Source organism: Camellia sinensis, chromosome 2 (assembly GCF_055761805.1).
Source record: "Camellia sinensis isolate YWXY chromosome 2, ASM5576180v1, whole genome shotgun sequence".
Taxonomy (NCBI): Eukaryota; Viridiplantae; Streptophyta; class Magnoliopsida; order Ericales; family Theaceae; genus Camellia; species Camellia sinensis.
This window is the reverse complement of record NC_138962.1, coordinates 209,958,451-209,965,814: the sequence shown is the minus strand read 5'-3', so window position 1 is coordinate 209,965,814 and position 7,364 is coordinate 209,958,451. Positions and strand designations below refer to the sequence as shown.

Sequence of the window (7,364 nt, the reverse complement as noted above, 5' to 3'; positions counted from 1 at the left end):
TGGTGTAAATTACTCTCTCAAAAATCAAAATGACAGATGAATAAAAATGCAAGAATTATCGTTATAATAAAATTTAACTTTTTGGAATTTTAAATTTTTTTATCAGAAGTTAGATTTTTGTAGTGTTGCCAAACACTCTCTAAATCTAAATCATGCGGGTTCGGATCAAATTTAGCCTTAACCTTGCTTGAGCCCAAACACAAACTTGTCTACAAAAGTCTGGTCAAAATATAATAAATTAAATTATGGTTAACCTTGAATCACCCAATTTTTATTTTTTTTATTTTTTGTTGGTGAATTTGTTAAATTCATTTCATACTAATGTTTTTTTTGGATAAAATTATTAAAATTACCAAAATGAATAATTTATATAATTAAAGAGAAATGATAAGAGAAATGAGAATAAACAAGGAAAATGTTTGGTAGCTCAAATTTTTGTGGCTCAAATGGCTCAAATCTGTCAAAACGACGTCGTTTTACACTCAAAATCTGTCAAAACGACGTCGTTTTGACATATTTGAGCCATTTGAGCCACAAAAATTTGAGCTACCTAGCATTGCGGTCATCATTACTATTTCTTGCGGAGTAGATGAAAAGATAAGTTTTGCCATATATTATTTGTGTATATGATATATATTTATTAGTCATATAAAAATAATATTATAATTTATTCCATATAGAAGTATTACAATTTTTTTTTTTTTGTTAATTGATGAAAAATCTATTCATATGGAGTCATGTATTATTTAATTAAAGGTTTAATTTTATTTAGTTATAATGACAGGTCCACGCTGAAAAAGTCATTGGAAAGTTTGCAACGACTTGTGGCGGTGAGGTGGACAAATAGGTGAGATCGAACGGATAAATGATACGTACATTTGAACAAATAGTTAGACAAATAAGAAATGCTAATATAAATAAGTGACATTTGAACATATTAACATAGTTGAACAACTAAATAAATTTGTAAACTTTGAGCAAACATGTGTCATTTTGGACCAAAATTTTTAAAACTTTAGTTTATTAACCCAATAATTTCAAAATAAACCTCAGACCTATGTGTCATTTTTGTTTTTAAAAACTTTAAAATTTGATCATAAATTTTAGTAAGAATTTAATTTATCCGAATGTAATTTAAACCCAGAGGTAGTGTTCGTTTTGAGACATTGAGGGGTGGGAATAGACTATTAGTCCGTCCGGACTAATAGTCCGTTGTTTGGTTCAAAATTTTTGCGTCGGACTATTAGTCCCAAATCCATTGGATTATTGTGTCCCATGGAGGGGGGTGGGACACAAATGGAGGGATAAAGGGGGATATGAGATTAGGTGATAAAATGACCATTTTGACCCTCTACTATTTAATTATGTATTATATTTAGCAAATTCAATAAAATTTAAATGCATCAATTTAAAAATAAAATAATTTTATTTAATTTTTATTGATGTTTTATGTATTTAATTTTTTAAAATATTTTTTTATAGATATTTTATTGATGTTTTATTTTAAAATTTTGTTTATATTTTATTTAATTTCATTATTTAAATTTTAATAGATGTTTTATTTAAGAGAACTTTTTTGATAAGTCCCCTTTTTAAGAGTTTTATTCTATCCAACTCATATTCTTTTTGGCTATTCCATTAGGTCTTATTTGGGAAAATTGTATTTCCACACATGAAGTTTCCTTACTCCACAAACTTAGGTGATTCTACTTACACCATTATTTTATCTCTTTACACCTTTCGTATGAGTTTTTTTTTTTTCTTCTCAATTTTATCCATGTGTGAAGTTACCTTTAAGGGCAAAACACTAAAATTAAATATATTTTGTTATCTCCTTACATCCCTTGGTCTTCAATCCCTACTCCTCTTTTTTCCTTTATTAATTTTTCTTTTCTCTTACACATCTCTTTCAAAAAGTGAGAATCATAGTATTTTGATCATTAAATAAAATAATGGATGAAGAAATGGTGGTGAAGAACCATCAAAAAAGTAAAATGGTGAGTTTTTTTATTTATTTGGTAGGTTTTTGTTTCATTTTTCTGGACTGGTGTTCGAATTTCGTTCGGTGGTTCAAAATCGAACAAAATAAAATAGTCCAACATCACATTGCTGAATAAAAAATATAAGTCCGGTAACCAACTACCGAATAAAAGATACATTTCTAGTAACCTCAAACTGAAGTTTTTTAATTTGTTCGGCTTCTCATTACCATGTATTTTCTGTTTCATTTTTTTATATTTTTTATTTTTTTGCTTGGAAGGATTATATTTATACTCATTGCAACAACGCAACTACTGCAATATTTGTGAACTTTAGTCATGAATTCATTACAGATGAGGTTTGTTAAGTTTTTTTTATGAATACGATTTTTTTTTTAATTTTTATTGAGTTTTATTAATAATTTGACGTATAAATGTATTTATTATCTTTAGATTTTTAGTAGTCGTGAAGCATTAATGAAATGGGCTTCTGACATTGGGAAGAATACTGGATTTATCATTATTATAAAGATATCAGATGTGGGAGGTAATGGCAGAAAACCATGACTTACACTTGTTTATGAAAGAAGTGGTTACTACAAAGACAACACGAAGATTAAGGGGGAACGATTGAGATTGACAGGTTCTCAAAAGTGTGGATGTCTCTTTCTATTAAGGGGGGAAAAATTACCTACAAATTTCTAAGACAAATTGTGATAACATGTTTGATTGATGGATGCAAACAATTACAGATTTATGAATACATTAAGGATATTCGTACACTTGATGTCATTATGAATCATTTTATGGATACTTTTTATGTATGATTTTATGGATGTGTGTTTGATTTATGAATTTTTTTATGGATGTGTAGACACCCCATTTTGACCGGCCCTAAGACTCGGGCGCTTTCTTTTGATTACCCGATGATGACAATTAGAATGTGTTTCTCACAAAATTCTCAGTAAGAAATATGGAATTTAAGTTTTAATCCCAACCTTCACCCATTTTTTTGGCCAAACTATTTTAGACCTTAAAACCCTCTTTTCAAATATGTTTTTTTAAATGTTTCTACGATGTCCCGAGGCTCCCATTTCGATTAAAATATTGCACTTTTCAGTAAACTGAGTAAGGGCAAAGTGAAAATAAATGGAAGGGAGGTGAACTTTTTGAAAAATATTTAAAAATATCTTCTTTATAGGTTTGGAGTTAAAGGAAATAGGAGGGGATGAAAGAAAGCTGGTTTAGGAAAATGATGAGTATCAAATCATTAAGAAGGAAATGAGCAGCCTTCACTAAATCAGGCATTTCTCTTTGTACACTTGGAATTTAAATATGAGGCCACCACCATTTGAAAGTAGACTTCTGGGGCTTCAATTTAGACCCAAGAACCACCTTAGACCAAGTCTAAATAAGGGAGATATGCCCATTTGAAGCTAAGCTTAAGAGCAGATTTTGTTGACCCAGCCCGAGACAGCCTTCACTAAATGAGGCATATCTCTTTGTACACTTGGAATTTAAATGTGAGGCCACCACCATTGGAAGAAGACTTCTGGGGCTTCAATTTGGACCAAAGAACTGCCTAAAACCAAGTCCATATGGGGGAGATATGCCCATTTGAAGTTGGGCTTAAAAGCAGATTTTGTTGATTCGACCCAAAACAACAATAGCCCATTTTTCTTGGTTTTGGTTCGGTTGGGACAACCCATTTACCCATTTTTTGAGCCATTCAAGTGCATCCACTCATCCTCCATTATACCTAATCATCCTCTATAGTCAAAAAGATATTTTGTTTGCACCCATAAAGGAGTATCCCATGCAACCACATTGAAAATTTGCCCTCCTATCACATTCTTGTCTCCCACCTTGTCTCCCACCTTCTTTTTGACCTTTACTCTCCCTCATTGCCTATATAGAATGATCATATTGTAAGAGAGGGAGAGGACCACGAAATTGAAGAGAAATGAGTGAGAAAAGAGTGAAAAAAGAGAGAAAATTTGAGTTTTTGAGCCAAAAATATTCCTATCTTCCATATACACCCCATACATTCCATAGCTACTGAAATTCCTCATTTCCATACACCAAAACCACTCCAAAAATTTTGATATAGCCAAAGATCAATCGCCTCGATCATAAGGAAGAATGTTTAGTGATTGAAAGTGAGGAAAACTAGAGAGTTAGCCACTTTCCATACCACAAACTCCATAATTTCGAATTGAGGATTTGAGAACACACTTCCTACACTTGAGGGTGATCAAGAGAAAGTTTGGAAATCAAGAAGTTCAATCTTTCTTTGGAAGGTGAATTTTTAATCTTTCATTTTCTTATATTTTATATCTTATATTTATATTCTTACTTCTTATTTCATTGTGTTTTGTTATAATCCAAGTGGTTTGTTTATCTCATATTTATTTTCTTACTTTATATTTCATAGTGTGTTGTTATAATCCTAGCGGTTTGTTTAGCTCATAATTATTTATTTATTTATTTTTATTCGCATACTTTAATTTCATATTAGTTTTGTTGTAATCTTGCATGTTTTACCTCATATTTATTTTTTTCGTGTATTAGTCTTATATTAGTTTTGTTGTAATTTTACATGTTCTATCTTATATTTGTTTTATTGCTTTAGGTTTATGTTGTGAGTTTGCACTTTTTTTATTTTATTTTATATTTATTTTCTTTTTTTTAATCTAACCTGTAGTGGTTAGTTGAGCCACCTACATATTTTTTGTTTGTTCCTTTTCTTGGTTTCGCAACAAGACAGGTTTTGCTTGGTCTAGTTCGCCGGCCGGCCTATTTGGCCGGTCGGTTAGCTTCTTCCGAACAAGATGGCGTAATCTCCCAATATTGACTAATTTTCGCTGGCGGTTCTAAAGAACATGAAGCTTTTATTTTATTTATTTATTTTATTTTGAGTGTATTGTGAGGTTTTTATTTTGTTGTAATATTCTCCTCATCCCTCTCTAATTTGGTTTGTAATTATTCTTTAAAATGTTGTAATAATTCCCCGCCCCGCTTCTTTCTATCCCGTTCTTTTACTTGCTCTCTTTATTTGTACATAAACATCATATTTATTTTTCATCATAGTTATGCTTTGCATCCATGTTTCATGCATCTTGATTCGGCTAAGTTTGCATTTGTGGATTTAATCAATTCCTATGTGATTATGTGCGCTTCCTCATGTTCTTGAGATGATTCACATATCATATTTTAGAAGCCGAATCTTTAGTTGCATCTCATGAGTGAATTGCATTAGGGTTTTGTATATAATATCATGCATATTTTACTAACTTTGTTTTGCAGCTTGTTCGTGGGACATCAAGCATGTGAGTTTTTATGCTTTAGCATCCCGTGTGTGTGTGTTTTTCTTACTATGTCTAGCATTCTACCATGAGGCTAGTTGCTTATGTTATATAACTCTATGAATGCCGGTGGATGGAGGTTGTGTCGCTTAATTTGGAATGATGTTGATTTTTCATGCTTGTAAACTCAATTTATTTGGGTTGTACATCGTCAAAACTCTTTCAAAATGCATGATATCAAATTGCTCCCAAAATGAATGGCATAGTCTATACTTGTATGCTTCACATAGTAAATTTTAGGATTTATTAACTAATCAGAACATGAACATATAAATAAAATAAAATTCATATCATGGTTAGTAAAGGCCGATCTTTGATCGGGTGGGCGGAGGTGCTCATTATTGACCTTCCCCTCTCATACCTAAGGTTCCGAGCCAAGCATCCTTGGTTACGACGAACAGTGGCCTTGGCACGAGTTATGGGTTTCCTAATTTTCCCAAAATAAATATTAGGTGGCGACTCTGAGATCTGATGACGCAGTCCATTTTTGACAAAATTGCAATAAAATGGATTTTCAATAAAAGTTGCCAAATCTGGACTCTCATCTATGTTTCACATTGCACTCGTGAGAATAGATCAAAGAGATCTCGGGGGTTCGAACTATTTAACGCGCGCGGGCACCCCCCGGGCATGTTACAGGATGCTTCAAGGAAAAACTAAATCTTTCAATGTACAGTGATGGGGGCCTAGATAACTCTATTGTAGTTTGGCAACATGACACTAGAGTAATCTTATTTGTATAACAATGTATCACTGAACAAGCACTTCACAAGTGGCCCAAATTAATTTATTGTTATCGTCTAATTGGATGACAACATAATGCTAGGAAAAAAAATATTGTTTGGTAACATGGCATTGGAGTAATTCAAATTAATTAGCGTTGTATTACCGAATATACCTACCACAAATTAAGAAATCATTGTTTGAAAGAAAAGTGACTTTGTAAATGTGTAGTAACAAAATGTTGCAGAGATCTATTTTTTCCGGCAACATAACACCAGAATAATGTAAATTATTTAGCATCGTGTTACCAAAATTAGTGGTGTAAAGAGATGAAATAGTTAATTTATGATTAATTTTGGTAATATATTGGGGGTGTAATGAGAATTACATTTTTTCTAGTGGTGTAATGAGATGGAGGGTGTAAAGAGGTTAAATAGTGGTGTAAGTAGAATCACCCACAAACTTAATAAATATTTTTAGAATCACAAATTTATCCTTTAACAAAATTACCATCTCACTCAAACATCTCACAATTTCTCCATACACATCTCACCCACCACCATCTCACTAGCCACTTCACCGCCAACCACCGCTGGCCATCGCCTCTCATGCCCAAACCTCAACCATACATAGCATTTCTTTTCACTTTCCCCACTCCTTTTCAGTCCTTAACCTTTCCATTTTGTCTTTTTTCTTTATTTGTAGATCGCTGGAGAAATCGCTACTGTTCGGACAACTAGTGCCGAACAGATCGCCGCCGTTCAGATATCAATCGCCGAACCAATTGAGTATGTATAGATATCAACTATCGAATCTATAGGGTTTGTTCAAGTATCAACCATCAAATCTTTCTCTGTCTCTTTTTCTTTCTCTGTTAATCGATCGATCGATCATGGTGAATGAGAGAGGTTGCGTTGCGATGGAGGGGGCAGAGATGACTGAGTTGTAACGCTCGGAAAATTTGGGCAGGATATATCTATTTATGTAACAAAACCCACCTGATAGACAAACACATATATATTGCTAAGTAATCCATACTCCCATTTCCATTAAATCTCAAATGCCAATTACATGTTATTTACATCTCATTGCCCCAATTCCAATCCCAAACATGCATTTTACAACAAGTATGAAATGGAAGCCAAACAGGTAATAAGTGCCCTACAGGCTTACAAATTTATCCAAGAACATTCTTGGTTACACAAATTGAGTTTCGCTCATTACATCTTAAGTCCTTGGCTTTACAAATAACAAACATACACACATAAGGCATAATTAAGAAGCACTTGCTTCCCAA

At 32.5% G+C, this 7,364-nt stretch overlaps 1 long non-coding RNA gene across 1 annotated transcript; it reads left to right on the top strand.

The window, feature by feature from the left end:
- The first annotated feature begins 3,916 nt into the window (after positions 1-3,916).
- LOC145820587 (uncharacterized) lies at positions 3,917-7,144 on the top strand. Its single transcript, XR_014362411.1, has 2 exons — positions 3,917-4,279; positions 6,773-7,144. It is a non-coding gene; the product is annotated as an uncharacterized LOC145820587 (long non-coding RNA).
- Positions 7,145-7,364: the final 220 nt, after the last annotated feature.